The sequence below is a fragment of the Equus przewalskii genome, chromosome 13, assembly GCF_037783145.1.
Source record: "Equus przewalskii isolate Varuska chromosome 13, EquPr2, whole genome shotgun sequence".
In the NCBI taxonomy this organism is placed as follows: Eukaryota; Metazoa; Chordata; class Mammalia; order Perissodactyla; family Equidae; genus Equus; species Equus przewalskii.
Window position 1 is genome coordinate 5162539 of NC_091843.1, and position 16754 is coordinate 5179292.

Genomic DNA, 16754 nt, shown 5'->3' on the forward strand with positions numbered 1-16754 from the left:
TTAAATACACGAAACAGAAGCCCAGAGAGGCTAAATGTTCCAGCAAAGGTCGCACAGCTAGGAAGAGGGTTTAAAACCAGATTGGCCTGAAGCTGTGGACTAGGCTTTCTTCACAAGGTGTCCTCCAGTCCATTCTGTTTGCGCAGAGCTGACCAAGACCTCAGGGTCCCGTTGAATGAACAACCTTAGGACTCTTGTAACGGAAAAGGTACTGACTTAGTCAGGAGCCCCTGCGGAGGTCCCTGCTTCCTGGCTGTGTGACCTGGTCAAGCCATTTCACCTTCCCGAGCCTCGCTCCCATCATCTGTACAATGGGGCAATGATACGCATCTTGACGACCAAGTGGGCATGCTGGGAAGATGGGGAATATTAGTAACAGTTACAGAGCCCTTGCTGTGTCAGCTTCCGTGGTGGCCTCTGCACCTATTATCCTGTTTAAACTTCACCCTCACCTAGGGGCAGGCGGTATCGTTAGCCCATCTAAACGACGTGGAGAATGAGGCTGTAAATGTTACGTGACTTTCTCCCCAGGCACGCAGCAAGTCCGAGTCGGAGCTGTGCTGCACAGCAGACAGCCTGCTCCAGCGCCTGAATGCTCCCCCTACCCTAAAGGGCAGGTCAAAGGGCCCTTTAGAACATAGAGGAAGAACAGAGATCTACCGCTTATGACAGCTATAACGTTCCAGGTCTTCTGCTTGTGGCTTGATCTGCATCGTTCCACATGCTCTCCAACTGCCCCACGAACCACGGCCCAGCACAGCGCATCTCAGAGAGGTTAGTATACCTGTCCGAGATCACACAGCAGGAAGTGGCAGAACTGAATGTGCGCCAGATGTGCCTGACCCCGAAACGTGAGGGATGATGCTCCGACTGCTGATAATGAAGATGGCGAATGGCCTGGTCCTGGGGTGGAATCCAGAAGGAGGGCCCAGCTGGAGCAGTCCCTCCTGAGCCCGGGGATGAGGTCAGGGCCTCAACAGCACTCCTGTCCTTCCGCCTTGAGATGTCCCTGGGGATGCTGTTGTTGTGTTTTCCTTTTTGTATTTTCACTAATGTTTCAGCTCAGCTTTTCTGTCCCGAGGCGCTTTAATCACCAAGGGCCCTGTTCCAAACGTGCCGTGCATAAATAACGAAGGAAATAAATAATGCCTGCTGTTTCTACCACACAGCTCGCGGTGGGGGAAGCCAAAGCCGGGAAGTCGCAGAGATTTCCCGGGGTTTGAGCCCGCTCTGCCTGTGTCCTGCTGTGTGACCTCTCACAGGCCTCTCAAGCTCTCTGTGCTTCAATTTCCTAATTTGTCAAATGGGGAGAAAACCTGTTTGGCAATGCCCCCAGAGATGGCCAGATCAGATAGTTCTGCAGAACTCTTTGGGAAAATGTGAGGCGGCGAACACGGCAGGCCGAGGGCGAGGCGGTGATGGCCCGTGCGGCTTAGTCACGGGACAGTCCATCTGCTCCTCGCCAGAATCCAGCAAGGAAGCACTAGGAGTCCCGGTTTGCGGAGACTCAGTGGAAGGGCGGTTTCCCAGAGCTGGGCTCTCGGCCGGATCTTCTGCCTCCAAAGCCAGTGCTTCTGCGTCGCGGAGGAACCCAGGAGAGCAGGGGCCCGAGGCGTCCTTCACAGGGCCGCGGTCCTCCCTCCGGGCAGGAGGCGTTTGCCTTTGAGCAAAGGTTTGCCTTTGAGCAGAAGGCTGCGGACCGCACAGCCCCCGCCTGCTGCAGACAGACAAGGGTCCCGGGATGTGGAGTGGGCGGGGCCTGGCGCCTCCCCGGGCCCCACGCTGCAAACCAGACCTCCTCTCAGACACACGCCCGGGACAGGGGTGGGGCTGGCCGCGGAGGGAAACGAGCCGAAGCCAGGCCCGCTGAGAAAAGAGCAAGGGCCGCCCAGGGCCTGGGGTGGGGGCGGCCGTGGGACAGGAGAGCGTCCTGCTGGCGGGGCTGGCGCTGGCCCTCTGAGCTGCTCTCTCCTCGTGCTAGTGCTCCTGCCTCCCGGGCTGGCTGTGGAGGTGGGGCGGGTATAGATCAAGGGCTTGGGGCTGTGCCTGACAAGCAGTGAGCACCAAGCAGTTTCAGCTGTTATTAATGTTTGCAAAGGTGGAGTCTCGAAGTCCACCCAGGCGTATACTCATCCATCTGTCCATCCGCCCATCTGTCCTTCCACCCGTCGGTAAGTCCATCCAGCCCTCCACTCTTCATTCATTCATCCATTTATTCTGTGAGCTTTCGCTGAGCCCTGTCTATGTTCTAGGTATTATCGGTGCCGACCACTGGGGTTCTGAGATTTAAAACAAAACTAAAACTAAAGCACACGGCTGCTGTGCTCACGGAGCCCGTATCTGAGCGGCAGGGCGGATGTGCGTATCAGGTCAGGAACCTGCCGGGAGCCGTTCAGACAGGGTCCCGCGAAGGGAGCCTTTAGAACTTGGGGACCAGGTTAAGGCACTAACAGGAGGTGGTGAAGCGCCAGGGAAGCCGTTACCGCCCTCAGGGGACAGAGGACAAGAGGAAGGAGCTGTTACTGACCCTGATCTGTGGCTGAGGAGAGAGGCTGCCTGCAGAAGCTGGGCTTTGGCCGAGGAAGTCGGGCCCTGCCGAAGGGGACGGGCAGGGAGAGCCGGGACTCAACCACCTCGCTCTGCTCCCCACTCTATCCCTTGTGGTGCCCGACATTCACTGAGCCAAGCAGACTCAGAGGGCGAAGGGTCCAGCTGAGAGCAAGGTGGAGAGGGGTGGCTGGGGAGGGGCATCGATGTGGGCTGGCCGCCGTGCCCTGTAAACGGCCAGGTACGGTGTGCGCGGTTATGTGGAAGGACAACTCTGTGGGATCACAGCAGAGGGCCCTTTTTACTGGGGAGAGGTGATGAGGCCTTCCCGGAGGACAGGACGTCAGGGTCCAGGGGTGAGTGAGAGTTTTCCAGGCGGGGGGAGACAGACAGTGTTCCTAACAGAGATGGTTTGGGCCTGAAGCATGAAGAATGGGGGGGATGGTGGAGGGTCGGAGGTGGGGGCGGTGGGTGCAAGAGAAGGGAACCTCAGAGGCCCTCTGAGTGGGGCCTGCTGGTGGTCCTGGAGCAGGCTGGGGAAGCGCTGGGATTAGACCCAGGTCCCAGGTCTCTTCCCCCTCCAGGACTGTGTTTCTCAGCTAGAGCAATTTGTGAAAAATTAATTTTTAATGACACAAGTAAGCCCCGAATATATTATTCTCGTCAAAAATGAAAGCACTTTGGAGCCATCATTCCCACGGTTGGGGCTTGGCGTGCGACTTCCAGTCCTTTGTCTGGTGGTTCTCAACTGGGAGCGCTTTTTTCTTCCAGGGACATTTGGCAGTGTCTGGAGACATTGTTTCATTGTCACAACTGGGCGTTGGGGCTCTTGGCATGGCATGGACAGAGGCCAGGATGCTGCTCCTCACCCCCCAGCACACAGGACAGCCCACGTGGAAGGGTTATCCAGCCGCAAATGTCAACAGCCTGAGGCTGAGAAATGTTGGTCTAGGCTAGGAGTTCTTGACCATTTTTCCCCAATATTTCCCTCCTAAAGAGTTTTTTTAGACATTTTTTTTTCCCTAAACACACTTCTTCCCACGGGAAGCATTCTAACGCTGTCGATAAATTATCTGCTTACGCCCTCTGTGTACATCTGTGCTTCACGCACAAGGACGGTAGATGCCTTAGCCCCACAAGAATCAACCTCAGATCCCTTGGGGACAATATCACCACCGCTGAGGCTGCAGGGCGCCGTGTTCACACGGGACCCACCCATGGGCATGTGCATTTTAGTGTAAGCGGCACCGCGCTGCGGGAAGAGATGGGCGACGTGGCTTTTAAGGGCAGAGGCACCTTTTCTTTTTTTGTTTCTGCACAAGATTCCATTTTATGAAGCTGACATTATAGTCAACCATTCCCCTACCTAAAAACATGTAGGCTGTTTCCAATTTTTCCCCACTGTGTACAAGCAATGCTGCAAACCGTTATATTATTTTTTAATTAAACTATTAATTTTGAGATAATTGTAGAGTCGCGTGTGCTTGTGAGAACAATACAGAGAGGCTCCGCGTACCCTTTGCCCAGTTTCCCCAGCGGTAACGTCTTGCATATCTATAGTACCACATCAAAATCAGGATGCTGACATTGATGCAGTTGAGATGCAGAACGCTCCATCACCACAGGGTCCCTCATGTGGTCCTTTTATAGCCACATCCGCTTCCTCCCTACCTCTGCCCTCCCATGACCCTCGGCAATCACTAAACTATTGACCATCTGTAACATTTTGCCATTCCTAAGATGCTACGTTAAGTGGGATCACATACTATGCAATCTTTGGGGACTGAATTTTTGCACTCGGCAAAATTCTCTGGAGATTCATCCAGGTGGCTGTGTGTAGCAATACTGGCTCCTTTTTATCTCTGAGAAGGGTTCCATGGGGTGGATGTGCCACCGTTCTTTAAACCGTTCACCCATCGCGGGATGTCTGCTTGTTTGCAGTTTTGGGCTATTATAAACAAAACTGCTATAAACGTTCCTGTACAGATTCTTGTGTAAATATAAGTTTTAATTTCTCCGGGGTAAATGGGGTATGATTGCTGGGTCATATGGTAGTTGTATGCTTAGTTCTTAAAAAGAAATTGCCAGATTGTTTTCCAGAGTGGCTGTGCAATTTTCCGCTGCCGCCAGTGATGAGCGAGTGATCCCAGTTTCTCTGCATCCTCATCAGCACTTGGCATTGTCATCATTTTTTATTTTAGCTGTTCTGATGGGCGTGTAGTGCTATCTCCTTGTGGGTTTCATTTGCATTTCCCTCATGGCTAATGATGTTGAACGTTGTTTCAGGTGCTCATTTCCCATGTGTAAGTCCTCTTCATGTCTTCTGCCTGTTTTCTAATTGGATCGTTTGTTCTTTTACTGTTAAATTCTGGGAGGTTTTGTTCCCAGTAAATCAGGGAAAGATGGAGATTTATTTAATTTAAAAGAATTTTTCTGAATGTGAGAGTAATGTTGCATTATGTAAAACTATTTATTGATAATAGCATTCTATGATACTACTGGCAAGTTTTTTGTTGTTAGGTTGATTGAGGTAGAATTTTCATACAATAAAATACACTCCTTTTAAGGTGTACAGTTCTATGAATTTCACAAACGCCTACAATCGGAGAGCCATCACTCCACAGTCGACATATAAAACGCTTCCGTCACCCCCAGATGCTCTCATGCCTCTTTTTAGTCAGCTGCACTCCCAGAAACCACTGCTCTGTTTTCTACCTGTATAGTTTTGCCTTTTCCAGAAAGTCATATAAATGGAATCATACAGCATGCAACCTTTTAAGTCTGGCTTCTTTTGCTCAAAATTATGAATTTGAGAAGCTCTGCATATATAAATTATATATGTATATACATAGTATCTAGTATATAGTATACATACAAATAATATCTATATAGTATCAATATAGTATCTAGAATACATATATATTATGTATACACTCTCTCTATGTATACAGGTGTCCCCCACACTATTTGGAAGTAGAGCGTTCCTATGAAACCTTTTGTAAGCTGAAATGGGATAAGGTGAAGAAGCAATTACCATCAACTTATACGGGAAAAATTTTTGACCGTTCTCACACCCAGAAAATAACCTACCAAAATAACTAAAGATTAAAGCACGGATGCTCACAGACGCTGTTCAAAGCTGTGGCAGCTTGGCCCTGAGATGCTGGGAGTAGTTCCCGGGGACGCCGCTTGGTGGCGCCACTCTCGCTGCTCAGGGTGCGCGCTGCCTCTAGAACGGCTCATGCGCAACAAACTGAGTCTCCTGCACGCTATTTTCACTCTTCGCCTATTTTCGCAAGAGTGGAAATCGTCTTCAGATTTCTTTTGGTTAGCAGAAACAGGTACTAATGTAGGCCTTTTGTGAAAGCAGTGGCATAAAGCGAACTTTTGGGTAACAGGAGCAGCCTGTATCTATAATGTATGTGCTCAGAATTTCCAGATACTAGTCCTTTGTTGGATGATATATGGTTGACAATATTTCCTCCTAGTGTGTAGCTTGTCTTTTCATCCTATTAACAGAGTCTTTCACAGAGAAGAACTTTTAAAATTTTAATGAGATCCGCCTAATTAATCAATTTTTCTTTTTAGGGATTGGACTTTTGGCACTCAGTTTAAGAACTCCGTGCCTAGCTATAGACCCTGAAGATTTTCTCCTATGTTTTCTTCCAAAAAGTTTTACATTTAAGGCCATGATTCATTTTGAGTTAATTTTTGTATAAGATGTGAAGTTTAGGTTAAGATTCTTTTTCTTCTTTTTTTTTTTTGCCTAGCGATGTCCGATTGTGTCAGCCTCATCTGTTGAAATCCATTGGATTGCTTTTGCACCTTTGTCAAAAGTCCATTGGGTGTATTTGCGTGAGTCTAGTTTCGCATTCTCTATTCTGCTTCGTTGATCTGTACGTCTATCCCTCCACCAGTACCACAGTCTTGATTACTGTAGCTATAGAGCAAGTCTTGAAATCAGGTGCAATGATTCCTCCCACTTTAGTTTTCTTTTTAAAAATTGCATTAGCTATTCGTTCCTTTGCTTTTCTACATAAATTTTAGAATAAACTAATCTATATTCACGAAAAACATTGCTTGGATTTTGACAGTAAGTGTGTTAAGCCCGTATATTAATTTGGGGAAAAATTGACCTCTTTACTATGATGAGTCTTGCAGTCCACTAACAGAGTATGTCTTCCCATTTATTCAGATTTTCTTTGATGTCTTTCATCAGCGTTTTGTAGTTTTCAGCATGCAAGTCCCATATATGTTTTGTTAGATTTATACCTTAGTATTTCTCTTTTTTGAGTTCTGAAAAATGGTATTGTATTTTTAATTTTGGCACCCACGTGTACATTGCTAGTATATAGAATTACAATTGATTTTTGTATGTTTATCTTGTATCCTGTGATCTTGCTGAACTCACTGATTAAGTCTAGGGGTTTTTTTGTTTTTTGTTTTTTTTGTAGATTTCTAGGAATTTTTTTATGTATACAGTCATGTCATCTGCAAATACTGACAGTTTTGTTTATTGCTTTCTGATCTGTATGCCTTTTATTTCCTTTTCTTGCCTTACTCCACTGGCCAGAACTTCCAGCACTGTGTTGAATAAGAAGAGTGATGAGGTCAGACATCCTTGCCTTGTTCCTGATCTTAGGGGGCAAACGTATAATGGCCTTTAACCATTAAGCATAATGTTAGCTGTAGATTTTGTGTAGAAGCTTTTATCAAGTTGGAGAAGTTCTCCCTATTCCTATTTTTCTGGGAGTTTTGGTCATGAACGGGTGCTGAACTTTGTCAAATACTTTTTTTGCATCAGTTGGTGTATTGTGTGGTTTTTCTTCTTTAGCTTGTTAATGTGGGTTATGTTAATTGTTTTTCAAATATTAACCAGCGTTTGGTTATGGTCTATAATTTTTTTCATATACCACAAATTCTATTTGCTAATATTTTATTAAGGTTTTTTTGTGTCTATATTCATGAGGGATACTGGTCTGTAGGGTTTTTATTTCCAACTGTCTTTATCTACTTTTGGTATCAGGATAATACTGGCTTTATAAAATGAATTAAGAAATCTTTCCTCCTTTTCTATTTTCTGGAAGAGATTGTGTAGAATTGGTGTTAATTCTTCTCTAAACATTTGGTAGAATTTTCCAGTGACACCATCTGGCCCTGGAGATTCCTTTTTTTGGAAGTTTTAAAATTATGAATTCAATGTCCTTAATACTTTTAGAGCTATTTAAATGATTTATTAAACATTTGGCGAGTTGGAGGTAGTTTATGTTCTTCAAGGAGATGACCCATTTTATCTAAGTTGTCAAATTCATATGTGTAGAGTTGTTGTAGTATCCTCTTTTTATCCCTTCGATGTCTGTAGTGATAGCCTTGGCTTCATTCCTGATATTAATAGTTTGTGTCTTCTCTCTTCTTTCCTTTGTTAGTCTTCCCAGTAGTTTGTCAATTTTGTTGATCTTTTCAGGGAACCAGCTCTTTGTTTCATTGATTTTTCTCTATTGTTTTACTGTTTTCAGTTTCATTGACTTCTTCTCTTATCTTTATTGTTTCCTTTCCACTGCTTGCTTTGTGTTTATTTTTCTCTCTTCTAAGTTCTTGAGGTGGGAGTTTGATTATTGATTTGAGACTTTTCTTCTTTCCTAAGCTGCATTTAGTGTTATAAATTTCCTTCTTAGCACTATTTCAGTTGTGCCCCAAATTTTGATATATTTTGTTTTCACTCAACTCTGTATTTTTTTATATCTTCGAGACTACCTTTTTGACTCATTGGTTATTTAGAAGTGTGCTGTTTAGTTTCCAAATGTTTAGAGATTTTTCGATCTTTCTGTTATCGATTTCTAGTTTTACTCCTTTGTGTTTGGAGAGCATCCTCTGTGTGATTTCAATTGTTTTAAATCTGTGGAAGTTGTTTTTTGTTTTGTTTTGTTTTGTTTGTTTTTAATGGCCTAGGATATGGTTACTTTAGTATATGTCCTGTGGGCACTTGCAAAGAATGTGTTGAGTGGAGTGTTCCATAAATGTTGGTTAGATCTTGTTTGTTGTTGGTGGTAAGTTCTTTAATATCTTTGCTGATTTTCTTTCTCGTTGTTCTATCAGTTATTGATAGGATGTGTTAAAATCTCCAAATATATATCTGGATTTGTCTTTTTCTCCTTTCAGTTCTATCAGGTTTTGCTTCATATATTTCACAGCTGCGTTTTTTGGTGTATGCACATTTAAGATGGCTGTCTTCTTGATGGACTGGCTCTTTTATCGTTATATAATGCCCTTCTCTGTCTCTGGTAATTTTCTTTGTTCTGAAGTCACTTTATCTGATATTCCTATCACCACTCCTGCACAATTTAGAAAACTCGAGAGGAGAAGGAAAATATGTTGTATTTACCCATATTTTGCTTACCCTGTTCTTTCTTGATATTTCAAGATGTCTTTTATCATTTCCTATCTGTTTAGAGAGGTACATTTAGACATTCTGTTCGGGTAGTTTCGTTGGTGGCAATTTCTTAGTTTTCCTCTATCTGAGAATATCTTGATTTCCCTTTCATTCCTGAAGAATATTTTCAATGCATACAGTTCTTTTCTTTCAGCTCTTGAAAACTGCGTGCCACTTCTTTCTGGCATTCGTAGTTTCTGATGAGAAATCTGCTATCATTAAGATTGTTTTTCCTCTATAGGTAAAGTGATATCCCCAATTTCATTCCTGTGGCTTGTTTGGGGTTTGGTCATCTTCTTGAATCTGTAGGTTAATGTCTCTTGCCAGGTTTGGGAAGCTTTCAGCCACTGTTTCTTCTAGTACTTTTTTGCCCCGCCCTCTTTTTCTTCTCCTTCTGGGACTCCAGTGACCTGAGTGTTGGATCTTTGATATAGTTTCATATGTCCCTGCAGTTTTATTAATTATTTTTCAATCTATTTTCTCTGTATTGTTCAGATTAGGCAATTTTTATTATTCTCTATTCTAGTTCGCTGACTCCTCTGTCCTCCGCGTTCTATTGCTGAGCCCATTCATTGAGTTTTTGAAAAATTTCAGCTGTATGTTTTTAGTTCTAAAATTTCCATTTGATTCTCTTTCTATGCTTTTCTATCTCTTTGCTGAGGCCCTCTATTTTTTCATTTGTTTCAAGCACGTTCATGATTGCTTGTTGAGGCATTTTTAGGATGGTTGCTTTAAAATCCTTGTCATATAGCTCTAATATCTATGTCACATTGGTGTTGGCATCTGTTGATGCTTTTTCTCATTCAGTTTGAGGTCCTCCTCATTCTTGGTATGACAGTGACTTGATTAAAACCTGGACATTTTGGGGTATTATGTTATGAGACTCTGCATCTTATTTAAGGCTTCTGTTTTAGCTGGATTCTTCTGAAACATCCCCGGGAAGGGAAAGTGGATGCTGCCTTATTATTGCCAGATGGGAGTGGAAGTCCAGATGGCCCATGGAGTCTTCTCTGACGCCCGAAGCGGGGGGAACTCCTTGTTACTGCTGGGTGGCTGTGGGGGTTCCAGCTCCCTGTGTGGCCTCCACTGACTTCATAGGGAGAGGAGGCAATCATTTCTGCTCCCTGATTGGCCTTCTTTGACGTCAACTGGTGGATGCTGTGGGGGTTGGGGCACCTTCTTATAGCCTGGTGAGGATGGAGTTCTGGGCTCCCCATTTGGTTTTTACTGGTGTGGGTGAGGGTGGGACTATGGTTTTTCTGGAGTAGGGTGGTAATTGTTTAAAAATTTTCTGCCTTTCTAGGTTACCCATTTCCTGGTCCTTTGGCTAGAGAAAGCAGGCTTTTGTTGGGCCTTTTTTTGTCCGTGCTTCTGGCGTTTCTTGGTTGCTGGCTTCTTTAGCTCCAAGTCTGGGATGTATGAGGCATAAAGAAAGCCCAGGGACTCACCATTGTGTTGTTCCTTAGGTCCTGATGTCCCCCCCCAGTCTGCCGCCTTCTCTCTGCCTTTCAGAATCTTTTAATGTTTGTCTTGATATAACATCCAGGAGTTTTAGTTGTATTTGGCAGGAGGAACGGGGGAAAGTACGTCTGCTCCATCTTCCTGGGAGAGCAAGTCCTCTTACATTGATTTATTTCTTAACATCCCTCCTTGTGCAGACATGAGGATGCTTTTGTAGGGTAGACACTGAGAAGTGGAGCTGCTTGGTCATCAGCTGTGTGTGTTTTGAAACACCCTCCAGGATGCTGTGCCCACTTACACTGCCACCAGCAGGGCGTGAGCGTGCCTTTCCCCCTCACACTCTTGAGTACACACCTTTGTCAACCCTGTAACATTTTACCCACGTGGGTGAGAAAATAGCATCTCATTATTTTACTCTGCAAGTTCTTTGATTACTAGCAAGGTAAATATCCTTTTTGTGGACTTCTTGACTGATTACATGGACCTTGCGTTCTAATGAGGGAGAGAGACAAAAAGCAAGCCGGGTAGCCAGGTGATTTCAGAGAGCGAGAAATATGATGAAGACAATAAAACGGCGTCATGAATAAGAGTCCTGGGGGCTCAAGGGGTTCTGGGGCTCGTCAAGGAAGAAGAGATGACCACAAGAGGCGGTACCACAGAAGCTTTATTGAGGGGTGCTTGGACAGGGTTGCGTGAGGGGAAAGTCCCTCACAGCAGAGTCTGTCCAGAGGCTTCTGGAGAAGGAGCCACATCCAGGAGGGGACTCCTGGGAGACGGGGCAGAACGAGGCTTCCACATCTGGCTGGTCTCGCTCAGCTGCACGGGGCGGTGGGGTGAGCCTCTGGGGCAGAGAACTCTGAAGAGCAGTAGCGGCTGGGGTTCTTATAACCACAGGCTCCATCTCCTCAGGGGCCAGCAGAGGTTGGGTGTACTTTTGTGTCATAGGCAAAGTAGGCAGGCCCTCGGGGGCTAAAAATCAGCTTGTCTGGGCTGCTTTTAAAACAATTGAATGTGTAAAATCTGAGTGTGGCACTGGTGGGCTTTTGCACCAACGGGTCTCAATCTGCTGTGAAGAAATGACCTAAGGGCCAAAATACAGGGGCCATCCTTGGCTAATTTATATAACAAAGAGTTACGGGGGGGGGGGCGGTGGTAAGAGGACTACTTTACATGGGGCAGTCAGGGAGAGCATCTCTGAAGAGGTGACACTTGCGCTGACACCTGAGGAATGAGGAGGCAGCGGTGGGAAGACAACAGTAGGAGGTAGGAAAGCGTATGTACTCAAGAGACAGAGAGAGAGCAAGGGAGCTGGAGCTGCGTGAGCAAAGATGGGGCCATGATCAATGAGACGAGGGCAGAGGCAGGCCCCGGGCTGGATGACGCTGGTGTGCATGCTAGGAGAAGGAGCCAATTTCTGCTCTAAGCCCAGCACAAAGCCATTGAAGGATTTTGATTAATATTTTAAATATTATGCTTTAGATTTGGCACACTCAGGCTGTCATGTGGAGGGAGGAGGCGGAGGGCAACAGGCAGAAGCGAGACCCGTGAGGAAGCTCTGGATGATAGAAGATGGTGGCCTGAATTGGGAGGTGAGGTGGAAACGGGGACAAACGGGCAGGTGGCGGGGGCAGGGTGGAGCGCAGCCTCGGTGATGGGTGGGATGGGAGATGTGGGGAACAGAGACAATCGAGAAGGATTCCAGGGCGGCTGGGGTTCTGTTTCCTGAGATAGAGTAGACTAGGAGAGGAGCGAGTCTGGAGGAGGTCAAGAGTTGTCAGTGCGAGTTTCATGCTTTCTGCAGCATGGGGGCTGGAGGGCAGGAGGATCAGGGACTGGCTGTTGGCTCCGAGATGACCTATTTCTGTTTGTAGATTTAACTGAGGCCTCCTCGCTGTGTGCAGAAGACTCCAGGGCACTCTGTGTAGCCAAGCAAGAAAGTGAGAAACCAGACTTTAAACTGTCATTTAATCAAGGAACAAAAATAAATTCTTAATTAGGCTTTGCTGACTGCATATCAATTACAGTTCCATTTAAAGGACTTTTTCCTGAATGTAGGGTGGTGGTGGGGGTGGAGAACAGAGAGAGAGAAGAAAGTGGAAAGTGCCGCGCGCTGTGCCGGGCATTGCCCTCATAGTCCTCCTCCCAGCAAGCCCATCATGTAGGTTCTGTCATCCTCCTCTTACAATGGAGAAGCTGAATCTTGGGAGGTGAAATGACTTGCCCAGGGTCCCAAAACTTGTAACCAGCACAACCCAGATCAGAATCCTGTTCTTCAGACTCCAGAGCCTGCTGCTTATTTTTCCCATCCCTGTCATGTGCCCACCAGTATATAGTTCTTCATTTTCTTTAAATTGGCTTAAATTAAAATCCAAATCCCCATCCCGCCCGACAGATCAGAAGGTCAGGGTCAGCCATTATGGGAGCAGGCTACCCCCCGGTTTAAGGCAAAGGTCACGAATTCTTAGGCCTTGCCAAAGGCTCTGAGAGGTCCGGTCTGGCATGGGGCGTTGGTGGGGCCCATTGATCACCATGGAGACGTCCCCTGTCTTGGTTCCAGCAGAACTGATGGTTCTGTGCTTTCTACGCTACTCTCAAGACTGAAGCAGCTTTGCCAAGGTGAGACCCTTTCCCATGTTGGGGGAGCCTCTCCCACCCCTCTCCTGCCACCTTCAGTGAACTTTTCCCTGCTCGTCACTGAAGACTCAAGCACCCTTGCCTTCCTGCCCTGCCTCAGCCCCCCTGCAAGTCAGGGAGCACAAAGCCGCCAACTTGTCTGAGATGCAGGAAGGGAGAAAACACAGGAAGCGCAAAGCTTGAATGATTGTCTCCGTCAATCATCCTGGACCGCTTCTCTGCACCTCCCTCCGGCTGGGCCTGTCCCAGGTTCTGGGTGCAGCATGTTGAATCGTGTTGGAGCAGCCCACGCTGATAGAAGGCCAGAGGTCTTATTTTTATTTTTTAATGTTTTATTATAGAAATATCAAACTTATACAGAAGTAGAGAAGGCAAACTTTTGTGCATCCATCACCCCAGTTTCAACAGCTCCTGGCCGAGCTCATTTAATCTATACCTCCACCCACCCTCTCTTCCATAGGATCTTGAAGCAAATCCCAGATATCGTATCATTTCATCCATAAATATTTTAGTTTGTGTCTTTAAGAAGTAAGGAGAGATATATTTTTAAAGGAAGAAATGTTTCCCAATTGAAAACCTTGTGCTTATTTGGAATGGAAGACCCCACAGTGAGGGATGGGCGATTCCAAGCTCTGCCTGGCCCTTCCGCACTGCACGTCAATCAGGCCCGCCCCTCGCTGCTGCCTTCTTCTCACCAGCGGAATGCAAAGCAGAGTCTTCACTTTGCAGATGGGAAAACTGAGACCAGAGAGGAAAGGAGATTTGTCCAAGATTCCCAGACTTCATAGACTTGGGCTAGCTGGAGACAAGTGGGCCACCTAAGGAGGCTAATACTTCAGGTCCCTTCATTTTCTAAATACTTGGTGGACATCTATTTAGAGGTGAGGTGGGTGCTGCACGGGGAAGGGTGTAGAAAGGGGACTCTGGTGGCAGCTCAGCCTGTCCTCCACTCTCGAAATTCCAGTCGGTTCCAACTTGCATAACGCACCCAGCAGACCGAAACCTGCGGTCGCCTGCACACTCTCCTCTGACGGCGGTTTAGCAAGCTCCTTTCATTATTCGGTTTGCCCTGGGAGTCTCATTCTTCCTCCACACTGCTGCTTCAGAGACTCATCCCGATCCCACAGGGTTCTTTCCTGAGATGAGTTGGGATGAACCAACCAGGACTATTTCAGGTGCAAGTGACAGAAAACCCAGCTCACTTATCTCAGCAAAAAGGGAAAGTTATTGGTCCATGTAAGTCCAATACATTCTCCTTCAGGGTCGGTTGGATCCAGGGGAAATCTGTGGTTCTCCCCTCCCTGGTCTTGCTTTCCCTGATGTTGGCTCCCTTCTTGGACGGGCTCTGCCCCTGTGGTGCAAGATGGAGACCTAGTTCTGGCCTGCATTGTCTCCTTTTATCAGGCCAGCAGAAGGGAGATACTCTCTTTTCTGACTCTCATTGGCTCATTTTGGGTCATGTGCCTGGGCCTGAGCCAATCACCATGGCCCGGAGTTCAGATATACTGGTTGGATTAGCGCCAGGTCATCTGGGTGTGGGTCAGCCTCTCCCAAACCGCAGAGGAGTGAGACTAGAGGAGCTGGGCTCCCAGAGGAGAAGCAGTAGGCTGTTACTGAAGAAGGGGGATGGCTGCTGAGTAGGCAGGTAACAGATTTCTACTCTCTGGTTCTATTGCCAAGGATATTCAGGTGTCTTAGTGGGCCCTGGGCAGCTGCCAGCTGCTCTGTTCCTTATTGCAGCATTGCTTATGTCAGAGCTGTAATTAGAACCCGGGACTCCCGGCCCTCAGCCCAGTGCTCTTCACGTCCTTTCCCCCCCTCTTTTCAAACTGGCTTGTGTGTCCCTGGGCAGGACCTCCTGGGGCAGGCCTGCCTCTCCTCTTGGCAAAAGCAACTCCCAGCCTCTTAGGCTGAGGAGCAGGGGGCTGTTTCCTACTGGGCCTGCTGTCGGGTTTGCTATGACCTCGAGCAGGCTCTTCCCATCTTTGAGCCTCAGTTTTCTATTTTGGAACATCTGTAAAATGGAGCTAATGGTGATGCTCACCTCTCAGGGCTGTGGGAGGCTGAAATGAGCTTGTGACCTGTAAATGGTTGTGAAAATGGAAAGAATAATACTAACCATTACTATTGCTCCCGGCTTCTTCCCTCAGGGTTGTTTTTCTCTCCACCCCCTTCCCCTCCGCTCCCCACAGGGGAGCAGCCACTTGCTCAGGGATTTGATCCAGATGAGTTTTGATGGCTTGGAAGCTTTCAGAGCCGCCCACTCTTCCTCCTCCCACCCTGCTGAGCTGACAATTTCGCATGACATCAATTCCTCTGACAGCCGTGTAAACAGATGGTGGTCCCCGCTGCCCAGGGTGCTGGGGAGCGATACCATGGTAACCTGCTAAACTGTGACAGGTGCCAGGACGGTGGGAAATCCAGGACCTTCAGACGTGAATGCACATGGCTCAGGTGGCAGGCCCTGGGCTGTGGGTTTATCTCAGCCACAGAGGGTCAGGGCTGGCTGGTTGGCAGCAAAGCATTGGGCTTGAGTACAGACCCTGCCCCTTCCTAGCCATGTGACCGTGGCTGGATTGTGTCCTCTCTCCAGGCCCATGGTGGGTAATTAGCACCATCCCAGAGTAGCAAGGGTACGTGGACCTGAAAGTGCTTGAGCTCCGGGATGGGTACATTGCTGGTGCCCAGTAAATGTTTGTTGAATGAAGAAACAATGGATGAAGGGACGTGGAGGATCAACTCCCTGGAAATGGGCTGGAAACTGGGCCCCTTGGAGGTCCTGGTTGGAAGAAGGCCAAGTGTGCAAATGGAATCTGAGTGTGCAAATGGGACCGAGACGGCAGCTTCCAAGGACCGCTACCTCCTGCTCTTAATCGTCGGGACCTAATACTTTGCAAGTGGTGGGATCTCCCTTCCCAAATCCCCCAGGCAGGGAGGGTAGATTAACATTCCCAGCAGGGAAACTGGTGAGTGGGCCTGGGAGGTGCTGGGCTTACGGAATCGTGGGTTTTATAACTCTGCCTGATTGCCTCAGTTTCCCAAATTGTCCTCTCATCCCTGTCATCCAGAGCTTGGAGCTCTGCTTTAAACCACGGACTATCCCAAGCTCAGAGAGGGGCAATGACTTGACTAAGGCTACACAGCCAGCCATATAAACCACCTGAGCGTGGGCAGCCTACCCCGTTCTGCAGCCAGGCGCCATTGCTGGGGGTGCTCCCAGCCTCCCATCAGCGCTGTGAGCTCTGCTCTCTCACATGCTGCCCAGGCCATCCCCACTCCCTCCTCTTTTCCACGTGCCTTGGGCTGGGCTTGCCCCCTGCCTGCACAGGAGGTATCATAAAGAAACAAGGGGAGCCAATGCCCACATATCTGCAATGTACGTAGAAGAGTGCCTGGCGTGAAGCACAGTTTCAATAAATAGCAGTGATTTTCAGTATTGTGGAGACAAGATCCCCCAGCCTATGGGAAGATTGCTTTCCACAAATGGAATTGACTTCAAGCAGGATGCAGAGTGGCAAACCTACAGTGTGGGTGACAGCTGGATGCGGGCCAGGCTGTGTGACCTTGGACAAGCCACTTACCTTCTCTGAGCATCTGTGAATGGGGCTGATGGCCTCACCTGCGGAGGTGTTGGGATTGGACGGGCCCCTGGAGCAGGGCCTGGCAGAGCGGTGCTCGTGCC

At 47.6% G+C, this 16754-nt stretch overlaps 1 long non-coding RNA gene across 1 annotated transcript; it reads left to right on the forward strand.

Annotated features, from left to right (window-relative positions):
• Window positions 1–650: 650 nt before the first annotated feature.
• LOC139075024 (uncharacterized) lies at window positions 651–12437 on the forward strand. The gene is made up of 3 exons (XR_011525021.1): window positions 651–774; window positions 11918–12027; window positions 12310–12437. It is a non-coding gene; the product is annotated as an uncharacterized lncRNA (long non-coding RNA).
• The last annotated feature ends 4317 nt before the right edge of the window (window positions 12438–16754 follow it).